This window comes from Leopardus geoffroyi, chromosome A1 (assembly GCF_018350155.1).
Source record: "Leopardus geoffroyi isolate Oge1 chromosome A1, O.geoffroyi_Oge1_pat1.0, whole genome shotgun sequence".
Taxonomy (NCBI): Eukaryota; Metazoa; Chordata; class Mammalia; order Carnivora; family Felidae; genus Leopardus; species Leopardus geoffroyi.
In genome coordinates this window covers 89637355-89657980 of record NC_059326.1, presented here as the reverse complement: position 1 = coordinate 89657980, position 20626 = coordinate 89637355, and the positions used below count along the sequence as shown (strand labels likewise).

At 38.4% G+C, this 20626-nt stretch overlaps 1 protein-coding gene and 1 pseudogene across 3 annotated transcripts in view; one reads left to right on the top strand and one right to left on the bottom strand.

The window, feature by feature from the left end:
* Positions 1-20626, top strand: part of CNOT6 (CCR4-NOT transcription complex subunit 6) — a 76816-nt gene that overhangs the window by 28115 nt on the left and 28075 nt on the right. The window lies entirely within an intron of this gene.
* LOC123601365 lies at positions 7255-8835 on the bottom strand (annotated as a pseudogene).

Below are 20626 nucleotides of genomic sequence, written 5' to 3'. Positions count from 1 at the left end.
CATTTCCCTGATGACATATGATTAAGAGCATAACTCTTCTTATGCTTATATGCTAAAAAAATCTTTTAATGTTTATTTTTGAGAGAGAGAGTGAGCACTAGTCGGAGAGAGGCAGAGAGAGAGGGAGACAGAGGATCCGAAGTGGGATCTCCACTCTCAGAACAGAGCCCGATGTGGGGCTTGAATTAATGAACCATGAGATCATGACCTGAGGCAAAGTTGGATGTTTAACTTAACTGAGCCACCTAGGTGCCCTCTTTTCCCCAGTTTTATTTTTTTTTATTTTTTTTATTTTTTTCAAAATTTAACGTTTATTTATTTTTGGGACAGAGAGAGACAGAGCATGAACGGGGGAGGGGCAGAGAGAGAGGGAGACACAGAATCGGAAACAGGCTCCAGGCTCTGAGCCATCAGCCCAGAGCCTGACGCGGGGCTCGAACTCACGGACCGCGAGATCGTGACCTGGCTGAAGTCGGACGCTTAACCGACTACGCCACCCAGGCGCCCCTCTTTTGCCCAGTTTTAAATTGGGTTGTTTCCTTATTGTTGAATTTTAAGAGTTCTTTGTGTATTTGATTGACAGTCCTTTACCAAATAGGTCTTTGCAAATGCCTTCTCCCGGTCTATGACCTGTTTTTTCATTCTCTTGACAGTGGCTTTCACAGAACAGAAGTTATTAATTCTAATGAAGTCCAGCTTATTATTTCTTTCATGGATTGTGCTTTTGGTGTTATAGCTAAAAAGTCATTGCAAACCCAAATCGCAATAGATTTTCTTCTGTGCTATCTTCCAGGATTTTTATGGTTTTGTGTTTTACATTTAAGTCTGTGATCCATTTTGAATTCATTTTTATAAAGAGTGTGAGGTATCTACTTTTTTTTTTTTTTTTTTTTTTTTTTTTTTGCTTGTGGATATCCAGTTACTCCTGCGCATCTGTTGGAAAAACTTTTCTCCATTGTATTGTCTTTGTTCTTTTGTCAAAGATCAGTTGACTGTATGAATGTATTGGGGTTCTGTTGATCTGTCTATTCTTTTGCCAGTACCACACTGTCTTGATGATTGTAGCTTTAGAGTAAGTCTTGAAGGCAGCTAGCATCAATCCTCCAGCTTCTTTTCCTTCAATTTTGTGTTGATTATTTTGTGATCTTTTGCCTCTGCATATAAGGCTTTAAAATTAGTTTGTCAACATCTACAAAATAACTTGCTGTACTTTCAGTTGAGATTGCATTGAATCTATAGGTCAAGTTGAGAAGAGCTGACATCTTGATAATATTTAGTCTTCCTATTGCTGAACATGGAATATCTACCATTTATTTAATTCTTTGATTTCTTTCATCAAAGTTTTAGTTTTCCTCATACAGGTCATGTGTATATTTTATTAGATCTGTACATAAGTACAGTAAAACCTTTGTGAGTAACTTGTTCTGTGAGTGTTCTGCAAGATGAACAACGTTTCTAATAAATTTTAACTTGATTAAATGAGCAGTGGCTTGCAATATGAGTCCTTCGTGATGCCGAATCTCACATGATCACAACTGAGACAAGGGTTCTTGAAATTCACTGATATATGAATGCTTTGGATTATAAGCATGTTTCTGGAACAAATTATGCTCACAAATCAAGATTTTACTGTATTTCATTTTTGGGGTGCTAATGATATTGCTGTTTTTAATGTCAAATTCCAATTGTTCATTGCTGGTGTATAACAAAACAATTGATTCTGAACCCTTAGTTCTTCATTTATTTGTGATTTTTAAAAATTTCCTCTTTTTGTAAAAGCATACTCTTTTTGTGGTTATTCATCATTAAGTTCTTGGTAGTTTAGTTTTCCTTTACTGAGTTTTTCTAATTCTTATTTATTTTTTTTTATCATTTCTTAATGTCAAATTTTTAGCTCCGTTTGAAATTATAAGTAGTTTTTTGAGCATGTTTGTGGTATGCTTTCCTTGTCCATAGGGAGTTTAGTTATTCTGGTAACTTTTAAAAAAACTTAATAGCTTCTATGAGATTTGACCATATAACTTTTCTGTTCATTTTTATTTAAACTTCATTTTTCTGAACTTTTAGAAGGTGTAATTCAGGATTGTTTTTCTAACTTTAGAGCTTCCTCTTCTGGTTTTTGCAGAGTGAAACTTTCTGATTCTGTTCCCTGCTCTCATTTTTAGAGAGTGTCCGTGTCCCCCCTGCCCCTCCCCCCCCAGTGGGAGGCCTTGGCTGGCCAGTTTTTGGAATTCCTGGGGTCCAGACTGCTTTTTTGACTTATTGTGGACACTTTGCTGTCATAATTGAGTTGCACTAAACTCCTCCCAGCTGTGATGATGTTCTCAGGTGCTTCCAGTGGATGCTAGCTGGTTTCTCTCTTTTCAGTTCTTTTAGTTGGGCTTAAATCTGTTGTCATGTGATTTATTTTCCATTTTCATAATCTTTTTTTGTTGCCTTTTTCATTTTGAATTAACTCAGTATTTTTTGTAAAATTGCATTTTATCTCCTTGTTGACTAGTAAGCTATAATTCTTTGTTTAATAATGTCTAATTCTTTAGGGTTAATAATATAAAGTATATCAAGTTATATTCTATTACTTCATATTTAGTATGAGAGTTTTAACAGTCTACTTGTTTCTTTTCTCCTGGTGTTTGTGCTGTTGCTGTCATATATTTTCCTTATATGTGTTATAAATCTCACAATATATTGTTATTTTTGCTTTAAACACTGAAGTATTAGGAAAAGTTGTTTTTATTTACCCATGTACTTACTATTTCCAGTGTTCTTGATTCTTTGTGTATAGGCAAGTTTTTTTCTGTTCTCATTTTCTGTCTGATTGAAGGACTTCCCGTTATTATTTCCTGTGGTGGAGGTATGCTTGCTGGTTTGTTCAGGTTTCATGTTTGAAAAGTCTTTTTATTTTGCCTTCTTTTTTGTAAGATAATTTTTCTGGGTATAGAATTCTGGGTTAACAGTTTTCATCTTGAAGTACTTTAAAGATCCTGTTCCATCTTTGTGCTTGCATTGTTTTTGATGAGCAGTCTGCTGTTGTTCTTACCCTTGCCTCTTTTATGTATGTCCCTTTTCTGTGGCTGCTTTAAGATTATGATTATGCTTTAAGATTATGCTTTAAGAGGGGCGCCTGGGTGGCACAGTCGGTTAAGCGTCCGACTTCAGCCAGGTCACGATCTCGCGGTCCGTGGGTTCGAGCCCCACATCAGGCTCTGGGCTGATGGCTCAGAGCCTGGAGCCTGTTTCTGATTCTGTGTCTCCCTCTCTCTCTGCCCCTCCCCCGTTCATGCTCTGTCTCTCTCTGTCCCAAAAATAAATAAACGTTGAAAAAAAAAAATTTAAATTAAAGATTATGCTTTAAGATTATGATTATGATGTATTTTGGTGTCTTTTTTTTTCTTGTGCTTAGGTTTTGTTGAACCTCTTGGATCTGTAGGTTAATAGTTTTCAGAAAATTTGAAAGAGTTTAGGCTACTCTTTAAGTAATTTTTTATATTCTCCCCTCCACTCCCCATCTTTTTTGGAATACAGTTACAGTAAAACCTTGGTTTGTGACTATAATTCGTTCCAGAAACATTCATGTAATCCAAAGAAAGCACTTGTCTATCAAAGCAAATTTCCACATAAGAAATAATGGAAACTCAGATGATTTGTTCCACAACGAAAAATATGCATATAAAAATGATTACAATACTGTAATATGATACAAAATAATAAAATACAAAATTATAAAGAAAAATAAACAAATTAACCTGCACTTACCTTTGAAAACCTTCATGACTGATGTGAGGTAGATGAGAGAGGAGGGTTATTGTGTAGGACGACTTCCAGTATCCCTAACAGAATCACTGTTACTCATTGGCTCAATGGAATCTTTTTCTTTTGGTGCAGCTTTAACAAGGAACCTATCCAATGACACTTGGCTTTTGTCATTGAGGATTTCTCAGAAATGGAATATTGTATTATTGTGAAACAGATTCATCACTTGCACTGCCACAGCCCTATTCAGGTGGTGCTTTTTTACAAAATTTTGGGCTGTTTCCCACATTTTACACATCTCCCTAATCTCATTTGAAGTGAGGGATTCCTCCGCCTTTTCTCCTCCTTCTCTACAGATGAGATGCACATATAGACTTCTTACAAAATCTTTCAATTTCGGCCACCCTCATACCTCATTCATGTGTCTGGATGATTTGCTTTTTTTTGTTTTAAATGTTTACTTCTGAGACAGAGACAGAGCATGAGTGGGGGAGGGGCAGAGAGAGAGGGAGACACAGAATCAGAAGCAGGCTCCAGGCTCTGAGCTGTCAGCACAGAACCTGATGTGGGGCTCGAACTCACAAACCGTGAGATCATGACCTGAGCTGAAGTTGGTCGCTCAGCCGGCTGAGCCACCCAAGGCGTCCCTCCATGATGTTCTTCTTAACTTCCACTGTAATCATCTTCTTACAGCCTTTCTTTTCAACCTTTTTCTGCATGGGAGCCATTGTATGTGCTCTCATGGATGTTTACTACAGTACAGTATTAATAAACTCTTGTTATATACTGTAGTTAATGTAACTGGCAATAAGACAGAGGAAAGGGTCCCTGCAGGCAGCCTGACCTAGAATGAAGCAAAGAATTCCTAAGCTTACTCTTTTGTGGAAAAGGACTGTCCATAGGTGCTTTGAAGTGACAAAAAATACACTAGTGCCCTTCCAACATTCTAAAAGAAATCACTGATTTCTGCAAGCACCACAGCCATGGGAGAGGATCACCCACAATCCTGCAATGAGAGAGAGAAAGAAGAACCATTGGCTCAGTTGTGATCATGTGACGTTCAGCGTCATATACTACTCTTATTGCAAGACATGGCTCGTTTTTAAAGTTAAAATGTGCTAGAAATGTTTGCTCATCGGTGCACGTGGGTGGCTCAGTCAGTTAAGCTCTGACTTCGGCTAGGTCATGAACTTGTGGTTCATGAGTTTGGGCCCCATGTCAGGCTCTGTGCTGATAGCTCAGAACCTGGAGCCCGCTTTGGATTCTGTGTCTCCCTCTTTCTCTCTGCCCCTCTCCCACTCATGCTCTCTCTTCTCTCTCAAAAAATGAATAAACATTAAAAATTTTTTTTAAAAAAAGAAATGTTTACTTGTGGAACACTAAGAGAAGAAGTTACTCAGAATCCAAGGTTTTACTGTACTTGTATCTTGAAGTTGCCTTATAGCTCACTAATCCTGTTTATTACTTTGTTCCTTTTTTTTCTTTTAGACAGTTTTTATTGCTGTCTTTAATTTCATTAATTTTTACAATATCTAATTTGCTGTTAATCTCATCCAGTAATAGTGTATTTTTCATAACTAGAAGTTAAAAGTGTGTTGTTTTTTTTTTTAATCTTCCATGCCTTTACTTAACATTTTGCCTCTACCTTTTTGAGGGTATGTAATACAGTTAAAATAACTTTTAATGTCCTTATTTGCTAATTCTATCTTTTTAGATAGATTGGATTGGTTATGATTCCTTTTCACTTTCCCTCTACCCATTGCTCTTTTTCTTTCTCTCCTTTTGCATGTCTGGTAATTTTGTATTAGTCACATTGCATTGTGAATTTTACTTTTTTGGGTGCTTGATGGTTTTGTATTCCTGTAAATACTCCTGAGCTTTGTTCTGGGATGCAGTTGAATTATTTGGAAACAGTTTGATTTTTCTCAAGGTCTGCTTTAAGTACTACCTTTCTAAATTCTCTGAATTATGAAATTTTCCATCTGATAGGAACACAAACTATTCCTGGTCCTGTGTGATCTATCTAAGGTTTGTTTCCTCTGCCCTTTTCTGTTTGTCCTCCCCCATCTCTGGTCTCAGATTCTGTTCATATGTATTTGCCGATCATTACTCAGCTGAAGACTCAGGAGGATCTTCAGATCTTTAGAGCTTTCTATCTGTGTAGCTCTCTCTGGCACTTTGCCCTGTGAACTGTAGCCACCTTGATGTCCCTGGACTGACAGCTTCATCTCAATTCACATAGACCACCAGACTCCACCTGGGTTCCATCTCCCCACACCACTGTAAGGAAGCCATCCAGGCACAACTGTCACAAAGGCTCACGTTGTCTATGTCCCATCTGTCAATGATTATAGTCCCGTGCTACTTGATGTCTAATGTCTGAAACTCAATTTTTCATATATTTGTTTGGTTTTTAGTTGTTTTATGTAGGAGGGTAAATCTAGTATGTGTCACTCTTTCTTGCCTAAAATGCAAGTCCATCATAGGTTTGTTTTTTTTTTTTTTTCCAATGTTTGTTTATTTTTGAGACAGTGCAAGTGGGAGAGGGGCAGAGGAGGACAGAGGCTCCAAAGTGGGCTCTGTGCTGACAGCAGGGGGTCTGATGTAGGGCTCAGACCCATGAACTGCAAGGTTATGACCTGAGCTGAAGTTGATTGCTCAACCAGCCAAGCCCCCTGGTGCCCCCATCATAGTTTTTTTTTAAGATTGTGTCTGATAACTCCAGTATCCAAATCTCCTGGGAGTTCTGTTTTGTTGTTTTTCTTTTGGTTTTCAATACTTTGGTAATTTTCTCTCTTTCTTCTTTCTTTCTTTCTTTCTTTCTTTCTTTCTTTCTTTCTTTCTTTCTTCTCTCTCTCTTTCTTTCTTTCAGAAAGAGGGAGAGAGTGTGCCTATGCACATGAGCGGGGGAGGGGCAGAGAGCGAATCTTAAGGAGGCTCCACGTGAATCCTGCTGCAGAGCTTGATCTCACAGCTGTGAGATCATGACCTGAACCAAAATGAAGAGTCAGACACTTACTTGAGCCACCCAGTCACCCCACTTTGGTGATTTTCATTGAGTTCTGGAAATTGTATGAAATGGTAGAATAATTTGATAGTCTGGATGGTGTTCTTTTTCCTTACGGGTGGATTTACTTTTGTCCTTGGGCAGGTAGTCACGGTAGGAGCAGCTGACCATAATCTAATCAAGGATTTATCTGTTTTTGTGTGGTGTTCATTGGGTTGGCTTATTGCAGGTCATACTTACTACATTTATAGATCTTCTTTTTTTTTTTTTTTTAGGTTTATTTATTTATTTTTGAGAGGAAGTATGAGCATGAGCAGGGGAGGGGCAGAAGGAGATAGCAGGAGAAAGAGAGTCCCAAGCAGGCTCTGCGCTGTCAGCATGGGAGCCCTATGCGGGGCTTGAACTCACAAATTGTGAGATCATGACCTGAGCTTAACCAACTGAGCCATCCAGGCACCCCCCCCCCCCCCCCCCCCCACCATTTATAGATCCTAACTAGAATCTTGATGATTTAGCAGGGTCTTCTGTGATGGTTCCCGAATTCCTGTGTTGTTTCCCCAGCGGTGGAAGAGGGAGTAAAGCTTTGCTTAGCACCTCAGCCTCTCTGCTTTCGCCTCATCTACTTGCCTTAGCTGCTTGTGATTCTGCATATTTTGCCAAAGGTAATGTGGGACCTGTCCTACCTGGTACTTCTCTTCTGAGCTCTTTGTCTCTCATCTCTTTGCTGCCTTGGTAGTTCTCTGGTGCTTTCAAATTCATTTTTGTGTTTTGTACCCAGTTTTCATCTAGTTTTTCTTTCCTTCAGTAGGGTGGTTGGTCAACAGCAAATTATTTTGTTGTTACAGAAAGCTGAAATTCAGATATATACAAATTTTTAAATTCTGCGTAAAGAATCTGCAGATAACAAACAACTTTCATGTTCCTCTTGTTCTTCCATTTTGTTGTGGCAGCACTGTGCCTGCTTTTGAGGTACATCTGTAGCCCAGAACAGGTACTTGTTCCAGGCCCTTGAGGCGGCAGTGCAGGTAGGGAGAGATATACTGACCAGAATCACACTAAGGAACCTTCCAGGATATAGGAACTTAGGTCTGGACTCCTTGGGAGTCTTTTTTTTTTTTTTTTTTTTTTTTTTTTTTTTTTTAAACTTTCAAGACTGCATGTGTCTCTAGGAGGTAGGCCTGGTCTGGCCTTTTCACTTCGCATACTTGGGGAAGCCTGTGACTCAGGACTTCCACTTCTAAGAATCTGTCCAGACTCCCGGTTGGGGAGATCTCTCCAGTCCTAGACATCATGCTCTGGCGACTAAGTGTATGCTGACTCACCACTGCTACCATCTGCCCCGGGCCTTTCCTCCTCATTCTTCAAGCCCACAACACAGCTGGCATATTGGGTGTTGTTTCTGGATAGATTTCTAGCCAAGGATATATGTGGTTCAGAAGTATTGTTGCTATAGTTCTGGTGATCTGGATTTTCTTCTGAGTCTTTGGCTCTTTTGAAAATATCACTGGGAACTTACATGTATTCAGTTGTACCTTTAAGGATATCAGCTTTGCTGTGCTTCCTGCCCTGGGGAAGAAATAGCACAAGTGCCTTCAGTTTGGCAAAACCAAAGTTCAGGTTTTTTTATCCAGTCATACTCTTTGGTGTTGGCCACGTGCTCCTGCTCCAGCACCAGTTGGAGGTAACCACTTGAACTGGCAGATGGTGGCCAGCTAGGGCAGTGGCTCAGACTGCTCCCACAGCATGTCCTCCAGCACCTTTGCCTGCTGGGCACCCAGGAGAGTGGGTGCAGGGGCCATGGAGGGCGGGGGGTCCTCCTTGGTAGTTTTTAAATGATCTATAAATCAGGTGCCTTTAGCTGTAGGGTCACACATTAGCCTTTTCTAGTTTGTGACATTTTCTGACATTTTGAAGGCTTCAGTTGAGTTTGAGTCTAGTTTGAGTAAGCTTTCTTGATGTTTTTCCATGAAGAGTGGTAGACCGTGTTGCTCAAATTCTGGATCAGGTTCTTCTGATTTTCTTTTTTAAAAATTTTTTTAAAATTAACATCCAAGTTAGCGTATAGTGCAACAATGATTTCCGGAGTAGATTCCTTAATGCCCCATACCCATTTAGCCCACATCCCCCCTCCCACAACCCCTCTAGTAACCGTCTGTTCTCCATATTTAAGAGTCTTTTCTGTTTTCTCCCCCTCCCTGTTTTTATATTACTTTTGCTTCCCTTCCCTTGTGTTCTTCTGTTTTGTATCTTAAATTCCTCATGAGTGAAGTCCTATGATATTTGTCTTTCTCTGACTAATTTCATTTAGCATAGTACCCTCTAGTTCCATCCACGTAGTTGCAAATGGCAAGATTTCATTCTTTTTGATTGCCGAGTAATACTCCGTGTGTGTGTGTGTGTGTGTGTGTGTGTGTGTGTGTGTGTGTACGTACATACATACACACACACACACATACATCTTCTTTATCCATTCATCCATCGATGAACATTTGGGCTCTTTCCATACTTTGGCTATTGTTGATAGTGCTGCTAGAAACATTGGGGTGCATATGTCCCTTTGAAACAGCACACCTGTATCCCTTGGATAAATACCTAGTAATGCAATTGCTGGATTGTAGGGTAGTTCTATTTTTAATTTTTTGAGGAACCTTCATATTGTTTTCCAGAGTGGCTGCACCAGTTTGCATTCCCACCAGCAGTACAAAAGAGATCCTCTTTCTCCACATCCTCGCCAACATCTGTTGTTGCCTGAGTTGTTAATGTGAGCCATTCTGACAGGTGTGAGGTGGCATCTCACTGTGGTTTTGATTTGTATTTCCCTAATCATGAGTGATGTTGAACATTTTTTCATGTGTCAGTTGGCCATCTGGATGTCTTCTTTGAAGAAGTGTCTGTTCATGTCTTTTGCCAATTTCTTCACTGGATTATTTGTTTTTTGGGTGTTGAGTGTGATAAGTTCTTTATAGATTTTGGATAGTAACCCTTTTGTCATTTGCAAATATCTTCTCCCATTCTGTCGGTTGCCTTTTCATTTTGCTGATTGTTTCCTTTGCTGTGCAGAAGCCTTTTATTTTGATGTGGTCCCAATAGTTCATTTTTGCTTCTGTTTCCCTTGCCTCCGGAGACGTGTTGAGTAAGAAATTGCTGCAGCAAAGATCAGAGAGATTTTTGCCTGCTTTCTCCTCGAGGATTTTGATGGCTTCCTGTCTTACATTGAGGTCTTTCATCCATTTTGAGTTTATTTTTGTGTATGGGGAAGAAAGTGGTCCAGGTTCATTTTTCTCCATGTCACTGGCCAGCACTTACTGGCCACCACTTACTGAAAAGACTGTCTATCCATTGGATATTCTTTCCTGCTTTGTCAAAGATTAGTTGGCCATATGTTTGTGAGTCTATTTTTGGGTTCTGTATTCTGTTCCATTGGTCTGAGTGCCTGTTTTTGTGCCAGTATGATTTTTTTTTTTTTAATGCTTATTTTTGAGAGAGAGAAAGCATGCATGAGTGAGGGTGGGGGGCAGAGAGAGAGGGAACAGAGGATCCAAAGCAGGCTCTGCACTGACAGCAGAGAGAGCCCAGCATGGGGCTCGAACTCATGAACTGTTAGATCATGACCTGAGCTGAAGTTGGACGCTTTATTGACAAAGCCACCTAGGCGTCCCAAGTTCTTCTGAATTTTTTAAAGATAGTACTACATTTAGCTCTTTTCGGTAATTGTGGTAAGCGTAACTCCAGAGTCAAGTAGCTTTCAGAATGTTAACAGCTTGTGCAGCTGTCCACCCTCTCGGTGACCCTGATGTCTACTCTAGGGAAGTCTAGAGTGGGGACAGGTAAACAAGAGAGGAGGGAAACTCAAGTGGAGGCAGGACATGCAGAATACTAGTTTTGAGGCCATCACTAACTTACTGGAAATCACTTACATGTTATTCATTTACTCTGAGACTTCTGATGTGGAAGGTGATGAGACATAAGGTTTCAGGAATCTTACAGGCTATAGAAGACTCCCACAAGAAGATAATTATAAAACCATGATAAATACAGGACAGAAAGCTTGACCTATTATATTATCTTTTCTTTAAGACGGTCTTAGCCAGCTTGGCAGGATCAGGGAAAACATCCTAGAATAGCTGACTACTGAGTTAATGATATTAGCCAGGAGAAAGTGGAGTTAAGGACATCACAGGAAAAGGGGACATGGAGAATATAAAGTATACAGTGCAAGTCTCCCTTTCATCCCCCTTTTCCCGTTATACCTCCCAGCATGCACACACGTATGCATTCATACACAGGGTTATTAGTTTCTTTTATACACCTCTGGAGTCCTTCCATACATATGTAAATACAAATATAGTTTCTTATTCCACACCGTATTTAAAAAAAAAATTTTTTTAATGTGTATTCATTAAATATCTCTCAGAGAGAGATAGAACATGAGCAGGGGAGGGGCATAGAGAGAGGGAGACACAGAATCTGAAGCAGGCTCCAGGCTCTGAGCTGTCAGCACAGAGCCCAACGCAGAGTTTGAACCTACAAACTGTAAGATCATGACCTGAACCAAAGTCAGGACACTTAACCAACCGAGCCACCCAGGTGCCCCTACACCTTATTTTTAATTCAAAAGATAGTATATTATGTACAAATTTCTGCACTTTGCTTTTTTTCCCATGTAACATTGTACTGTGGAGAGATTCTAAATAATAGATAGTTCTCTTATCACTGTAATTTTTCCTCCCTCCTTCCCTCTCCCTCCTTCCCTCCTTCCCTCTCCCTCCTTCCCTCTTCCTCCCCTCCTTCCCTCTCCCTCCTTCCCTCCTTCCCTCTCCCTCTTTCCCTCCTTCCCTCTCCCTCCTTCCCTCTCACTCTCCCTCCTTCCCTTTCTTTCCTTCCCTCCCTCTCCCTCCTTCCCTCTCCCTCCTTCCCTCTCCCTCTCCCTTCCCATTTTCGAGAGAGAGAAAGAAAGAATCTCAAGTAGGCTCCATGTGTGTAGCCCGATGAAGGGCTCAAGGCACCCCTGTAACTTATTTAAGTAGTACTATATTGATGGTCAGTCTATGACAAACCACTGCTACAGTGAATAACCTTGTAGATTGTTTTGCATCCTTTCTAATGTATATGTAGGTCAAAAGGGTGTATGTGTTTATAATTTTGACAGATGATAGTTGGCAACTTTTTTCAATAATGAAATTCAGAATCAACTTATCTGGTCCTGGCATTTTTATCATGATCATGTTGTTTTATAAATTAGGGTGATTTGTAGGATACTTTTTTTTTTTTTTTTTTAATGTTTGCTTATTTATTTTTGAGAAAGAGAGCACAAGCAGGGAGGGGCAGAAAGAGAGGGAGACACAGAATCCGAAGCAGGCTCCAGGCTCTGAGCTATCAGTGCAGTTCCCAATGTGGGTCTCAAACTCACAAACTGTAATACGACCTGAAGCCGGATGCTTAATCAACTTAGCCACCCAGGCTTCCCTATAGGATGCCTTTCCATTTGTTTTTTTGTAGAAGTCCTATATACTTCTTGGTAGATTTATTCATAGGTATTTTACCTTCTGGTTCTTCTTATGAATAGAATCTTCTGTTACTTTTTCATCTAATTATTGTATACATGCAAATTGTTTTGCATATGTTATTTTGTGGTTCTCTGTTATGCTATAAACTTTTTTATGTAACTGTTTTATTGAGATATAATTCACATATCCTATAATTCATTAAAGTGCACAGTCAGTGGGTTTTCGTTTATTCACAGGTGTGCAACCATTATCACATTCACTTTTAAAACATTTTTAGCACCCCAAAAGAAACCCTATACTCATTAGCAGTCACTTCCCATTTCCTTCCGGTCCCCTAGCCCTAGGTAGCCAGTAGTTTATTTTCTACATCTATAGATTTGCCTGTTCCAAACATTTTCTTGTGGTCTTTGTGACTGCCTTCTTAATACTTAGGATAATGTTTTCAAGATTCATCCGTGTTGTAGCATGTATTAGTACTTCATTCCTTTTAGTGGCTGAATAATGTTCCATGTGTGGATATCATTGTATTTATTTATCTGTGTAAAAACACACTCCTGTGTGTCTTGTCTACTCAGTACTCTACTACAATACTACTTTACTTCAACACTGGATGTGCCGGTTTTCTACACTTAAAGCAATTCTGTGACACCACCTCAGCTGGGTGTCCTATAATTGAACTCAATTCTGACACTAGTGTCGGGTACCACAAGTTAAGGGTTCAGTCCCAGGGAACTGCTCCCCTCAACTTCAGACACTAGTCACAAGTCCAGGTTATCTTGTGCTTTCAGTTGAGGAGCTACAAATCCAGAGGTTCCCAGGATCATCCTCTCCTTGGGTTTAATTAATTTGCTATTATCAGCTCACAGAACCAGGAGAAGAGTTTACTTACTAGATTACTGGCTTATTATAAAAACTCAGGAACAGCCAATGGAAGAGATCCCATAGAGCAAGGTGTAGGGAACAGGTAAGAAACTTCCATGCTCTTTCCAGACTCCTCGCCTTCCCCATACCTCCCTGTGTTCCCTACTCTTGAAAGCTCAGAACTCCATAGTTAACAGATTCCCTCAGAGGCTTCATTAGGCATGGTTGATTAAATCTGGTGATTGATACAACTTCTCCCCCCTCTCTTCATCCTGGTGGTTGGGGATGGGAGCTGGTGGGGACTGAAAATTTCAATTCTCTAATCCTGCTTGGTGTCCCTGGCAACAAGTCCCCATTTATGGGGGCATTAAAAAAGTCACCTCATTTAAGGTTAAACTCTGGTGTCCTTGAAAGGAGCACCTGTAATAAAAGACACCTTTACTGTTTTAATCACTTCAGAAATTCCAAGGATTTTAGGAGCTCCTTTCTGGAAACAGAGATGAAGATCAAATGTATATTTTTTGTTATAAATCAAAGCATCACAGATTGTTTCTACTTTTTGGCTCTAAGAATAATACTGCTGTGAACATTTGCGTACAAGTTTCTTTGTGGGCATTTTCATTTCTGTCAGGTAGGTACTTAGGAGTGGAATTACTAGATCATATGGTAAATGTTTAACTTTTTGAGTAACTGCCAGACTGTTCTGAAAGTTTCTGCATCATTCTACATTCTAAACCACCTTGTACAAGGTTTACAATTTCTCCACTCCTTGGCAACAATTGTTACATATGTCTTTTTGATTTAGCCATCTTAGTGGGCATGAAAGAAGCATTGTGGCTTTGATTAGGGTTTCCTTGATGGTTCATGAAATCGAGCACCTTTGCATGTATTTATTGACCATTTACTTATCTTCCTTGGAGATGATACAAGCTTTTGATAGAAAAAGTATGTAATGAGTGGATGGGGGAAATGTACAATGATGGTCTATTTCACTTTCATTGTAGGCAATCAAGTTTAAAAGCAAAACATGCAGTTAAAACTAAGATTTGTTGGGGCGCCTGGGTGGCTCAGTCGGTTGAGCGTCCGACTTCAGCTCAGGTCACGATCTCACGGTCCGTGAGTTCGAGCCCCGCGTCGGGCTCTGGGTTGATGGCTCAGAGCCTGGAGCCTGCTTCCGATTCTGTGTCTCCCTCTCTCTCTCTGCCCCTCCCCTGTTCATGCTCTGTCTCTCTCTGTCTCAAAAAAAAAAAAAAAAAAAAAAAAAACGTTAAAAAAAAATAAAAAAAATAAAATAAATAAAACTAAGATTTGTAACCTTTAATGTTTTTAGAATCTCTGTTAATCTTAGATCAGTTTTAGAAAATCTTTTATAGCAAACAAAAGTTCTATGGTTCCATCATTTTTTAATTTTTTTTTTTTTTTAAATCACATTAAGGAATCATGTATAGTTTAATTTTGTTTCCTGTTTGTTTGTTTTTTTATATTAACACGAATGTGATATAATGGTAGTTACACCAGGTGATGGGATTTGGTATTTTTAAACAGTGTTGAATTATAAGCATGTTCATTTGAAAATAAATTTATTAGGGGCGCCTGGGTGGCTCGGTTGAGCGACTGACTTCGGCTCAGGTCATGATCTCACGGTTTGTGAGTTCGAGCCCTGCATCAGGCTCTGTGCTGACAGCTCAGAACCTGGAGCTTGCTTCTGATTCTGTATTTCCCTCTCTCTCTGCCCCTCCCCCACTCACGCTCTGTCTCTCTCTGTCTCAGAAATAAATAAACGTTAAAAATTTTTTTTTTAATAATAATAAAAATAAATTTATTAACAGGGCACCTAGCTGGCTCAGTCATTTGACTCTTGATCTTGAAGTTGTGAGTTCAAGCCCCATGTTGGGTGTGGAGATTACTTAAAAATAAAATCTTTAAAAAATGAAGTTAGAAAAGTGCAAAAGGTGTAACCGGTTCAGATGTTACTGACTGAGCTTTGCAACAAACATTTCCTTTTATTAAGGTCAGTTAACCAGATGGTGGAGCTCCTTAGTGGTAGAGCACAGACTATTGTGAGTCCCCTTACCTGAGTTCAGCCCTTTCTTCATCTGCATCACACCACCTCCACTGTCATTCTGTTTTGAGCCTGATATTCTCACCTTTCTTTGTTCTTTTGCCTTTTTCCTAATACTCGCCTCAGTCTTTGCATTCTCAGGTTCTAGGCTTTTTACCTCCAGGTCTAATCTTCTTTTACTTAAAACTAGATCTCTTTAATTTGAACAAGCGACATTCTTTCCTTGCATTTAAGACCTGAATTCTTTCCCACCAAAGTTTGATGAGGGTACCTTTGCAGATGTGTTTTCCTTCACGGATTGAAACTTGCATTTGTTAACTCACATGCCCTGTTAAGGCCGTTTCCTTCCCCATCAACTTTGCTATTTTTAAATTAAGCACTATCAATGGATTTAATCTGCCAAATGTTCTCCTTAGTGCCCTTCATGTAATTTAATCGGGTCTCTCTTCTTCTTCTTCTTCTTAATCCAATTTGTCATTCTCACAGCACAGTCCTCTTCCTTTTGTGAAGTTTACCTTACCGTGACCCCGAAATCCTGGTCTTTAACTTCATCAGGAGTTGTGAGTGGGGAAAATTTCAAATGGCCACCATTTCCAGTTACAGTGGATTCTTGTTATTCACAGTAGTTATGCTCTATGTGGTCACCTTGAGCATGGAATTAGCAAGTACTGAAGCATTGCTCCGAGAGGAGATACATGGTTAGGTTCCTGTGAACCTCTAGTCACAACACTTTTCATCAACTAGTCAATACATAAGCTTGTTTTATGTGTGTTTATGTTTAAAGACACCTTATTTAATGTATATTGTCAACTCATTAACCTTGAACTCTTGGACACTAACGAATGCCTGAGGGAAACTTAGCTCAAACACTAGACACCTCACAGCCTTGCAGCTGGCATTTCAGCCCCATGCTTTGGGGCCATTTAAAATCTCAAATTCACCCACAAAAAGCACAAATACGCAAAAAACAAATATGCAAAAACAAATATAGCACTAAATTATGAAGAAGACACTTCTTCACATTGTGAAAAGTGGAGCGAGAAGCCAGAGTGTTACCTTGTTGGACCTCATCTGGGAACTGTTCTGGGTGACTACAGTTTAGCTTCTCTGTGCATGTTTGTGAATGAGTGTAACAGAAATACAAGAATTGCATTTGGAGTTACAAGTAAACTGGAGGGGATAGGGGAATTCACAGATACAGAATCTGGGAATAATGGAGATAAGTATAATTCCCTTTTCTTCTAAAATGTCAGTTTTAAAGATTCAAGTCAAGATGTTTTCTTCCTTGCTTTCTCTAAATCTGCAAATGTAGAGGTAGCAATTTTGATTTCTTCATAGGGATGTTAATTATACCTGGTCCCTAGAGTTTGCTAATCGCCCCTCTGATTTGAGGGAACACTAGTTAGATTCCCCCTGTCTCTTAGTATTTAACAAATAAAGGATTCTGGATATGTTAGAATGAAATTACTTCTCAAAACACAGCTCTTAATTTAGGTCAGGATAATCTCAGCATTTCTCAAGTCACAAAGCTGCTTAAAATTGAATGCACATTTTTGGATGCAGAGGAATATGTACAATTTTATGGAGAAGTAAATAGATATCCTCAGAATTTCAAAAGGTGACTCTCTTTTATTCTCAAAAATTAGGAACCTTAATTTCTTAGGTTACATAGTTCTACCAGTAGAGTTTTAATCTAATTGAGGAATTGTTATGGGGCAAAGGATATTCACATTTAAAATTTTTAGTAGCTATTTCAGGATTGGTTTCAAAATATAGTTGTGTTTTTCCCCATAATTAATGAAGGTGTCTCAACCCTCTTAGCCTTGTGAATATTGGATACTAATCTTATTTTGTTATTTGCATAAGTAGAAGTGAATACTTTGTTTAAATTTGCATATGTTTTATTGTTGAAATAAACATTTTTTTATAACCCTTTTTTCTTGAGGACTTTATATTTACTGTTCTGTCCCCACACTAGCATACTAGTCACTGAAAGTTGACCGAATAAATGAATGTTATCTCTCTCTCTCTTTGTTGTTTTTTTTTTTTTTTTTTTTTTTTTTTTTTAAGAGAGAGAGCGGGCACTCATGCAGGGAGTGGCCGAGGGAGAGGGATAGAATCTGAAGTAGGCTCCATGTCCAGCGTGGAGCCCTATGCAGATCTGTGCACGGAGCCTTATGTGGGGCTCAGTCTCACAACCACGAGATCATGACCTGAGCCGAAATCAAGAGTTGGGTGCTTACCTGACTGAGCCACCTGGGTGTCCCTGAATATTATCTCTTTGACTGCTGTACTTGTTGGCATCTCCACATTAGAGAGGTTTTAAATTTTAATGTACTCAAACCTGACAGTTTTTGGAATCTTGGGTTTGAGTTATTTTTAGAAATAATCTCTTCCATTACTTTTCTGGTTTTTTGGCATTTAGAAATTTATTTGTGTTACTTATCTGTGTATGGTAGAGATCTGATTCCTCCTTTCCCTCTCCCTTAAATCTTGTATGATTGATTTATTAAATACATGACTCCTTATACTTGATTAAAAATTTTTTTTAATGTTTATTTTTGAGAGAGAGACAGGAGTGGGGGCAGAGAGACAGGAATAGAGAGAGAATCCCAAGCAGGCCCTGCACTGTCAGTGCAGAGTCCAGTGCAGAGTCTGAACCCACAAACCATGAGATCATGACCTGAGCCAAAATGAAGAGTTGGATGCTTAACCAACTGAGCCACCCAGCCCCTCATCCTTTCTTCTCGGTTTTCTTTCTGCCTACTTTCTTGAGAATTAATTTTGTATCCTTCCTATTAAGTTGAAGTATAAAAATGTATTTTTCAAACCCTTCTACCTTTTTTTGTTAAGTGTTATCTTGAGGCTGAAACATATGTTAAGACATGTACCCAATAAGTAGTTTGTGATATTTTAAGTGCTTTATTTATTTATATTGACTATTAGCTGTGTGCTTTAGTTTTATGAACTGAAAAGTAAATAAATTTGTTTTACAAATAGGAAATGATGTAGTTTCTACTGTAATTATTACACAGTAAGGAAAAATACTTTCTTAGACCAAGATAGATTTTATTGCATAGCTGTATTGATTTAAGTTGACATGTAATAATCAGCACGTATGCAAAGTGAATAATGTGATATATTTGGACATCTATACATCCTTGAAACCATCACCACATTCAAGGGACATATCTATCATTCCCCTAAATTTGTAATTCCTTTCTCTACCTCCTTCATTTCTCTGTCCCTTCCCCCAATCCCAGGTAATCGCTGTTCTGTTTTCTTTAACCATAGGATTGGTTTACATTTTGTAGAATTTTTATTTAAAAGAAGTAATACAGTATGTACTTTTTGTTGTTGTTTAGTTTTGCTACTTATTTTGATATTCATCCATGCAGTTGGTTTTTAATAGTTCATACTTTTTATTACTGAGTAGTATCCTATTATTTGTATGTGCCAGCATTTTTTTACCCATTTCTTTGTTGATGAAAATACTTGATAATTTCTACAAATAAAGCTTTATGTACACTTCTTTATAGAGGATATAACTTTCATTTTTCTTGGGCAAATACCTAAGAATGAAATTGATCATAAGGTAGGTAAGGTTTAACTTTTTAAAAACCTCAAACTATTTTGCAAAGAGGTTGTCTCATTTTACATTCTTACTAGATATCTTTGATCCATATCCTCACCAACACTTGTCAAGTCTTTTTAATTTTAGCCACTCTTCTGGGTTTGTAGTGGTATCTCATAGCGGTTTTAATTTTCATTTCCCTAATGATGCTGATGTTGAGCATTTTTTCATATGATTATTTACCAGCTGTATGTCTTCTTTGGTGAAGTGTCGACATATTTAGGTGTTTTTCCTGTTTTGAAAATTGGATTGTTATTACTGAGTTTTGAGAGTTCTTTATATAATTTCTAAAATCAGGTAGTTTTAGTCTTCCAGCTTCTTTTTCAAAGTTGTTTTGAATTTTATAAGGCCTTTGAATTTCCATGCAAATTTTAGAATCTATTTGCCATTTTCAGACATGCTGGCATTTTGATTGTGATTGTGTTGACTCTAAAGCAATTTGGGGGAGATCTAATATCTTAACAACATTAAATCTTCTGATCTGTGAACACCGTATATCTCTCTGCTTCTTTAGGACTTCTTTACTTTCTTTCAGGGTGTTTTGTAGTTTTTAATATATTGGTCCTACACATATTTTTGTCATATTTTCCTCTACTTTGTAATTTGGTACTAATGTAAATGTTATTGTAAATATGTTCCTGATTATGCATTGCTGTATATAAAAATACAGTAGATATCTTGTATATTGATACTTTATCCTACAACCTTGCTAAACTCATTTATCGGTGGTATTTTTGTAGATTCTTAGGATTTTGCATGATGATTGTGCCATTTGCAGATAACCATGACATTACTTCTTTCGACTTTTTTTCTTATTGCACAGGCTAAAACTTCCAGCATAATTTTGATTGGGAGTGGTGATAGTGGACGTATCTTGCTTTGTTTCTGATCTTGGGAGGAAAGTGTTCATTCCCTTACCACTAACCTTCTTATACATACCCTTCTTCAAGATTTAGGAAGTTCTGTTCTTAGCTTACAAGCAAGCTTTTTTTTTAAAATCAGGATTTGATTTGATTAAATGCTGATTTTTAAATGTTGATTTTGTCATATGCTTTTTTACATCTGTGTATATGATTTTCTTTTCTAAAAAAGTTTTTTGAAAAATTATTTTGAATGTTTAACAAACCTTGAATTTCCTAGTGCAAGTCTTACTTGGTCATTATCTTTTTAATCTATTGTTGAATTTGATTTGTTAAAATTTTGTTAAAATTTGCATTTTTGTTCATGAAGGATTTGATTTGTAGTTTTTTTGGTACTAGTTTTATCTGGTTTTGGTATCAGAGTGATGTTGGCCACATAGAATGAGTTCGAAAGGATCTTCTTGCTTTCACATTTCTGGATCAGTTTGTGTAGAATTGTTATAGTTATTCCTTAAATATTTGGTTGTATTCACCAATGAGCCTTTCTGGTTCAAGAATTTTCTTTGTGGGAAGGTTTTTATCAAATATGTTCAGGAGTACCTGGGTGACTCAGTTAAGCGTCCTCCTTGGTTTCAGCTCAGGTCATGATCTCAAGGCTCATGAGTGCAAGCCCTGCATCAGGTTGTACGCTGACAGTGTGGAGCCTTTTTGGGATATTCTCTCTCTCTCTCTCTCTCTCTCTCTCTCCGCCCCCCCCCCCCCCGCCGTCTCCCCCCTCTCTTTCTGCCCCTACCCTGCTTGTGCTCGTTCTCTCTTAAAATACACTTAATTAAAAAAAAAACACATAATAATGTGCAGCCGTCTCTACCATCCATCTCTGTAGCTCTTTTCATCTTCTAACTTGTCTTTTTTGAAAGGTATTTTTACTGGGTTGCTAGGTTC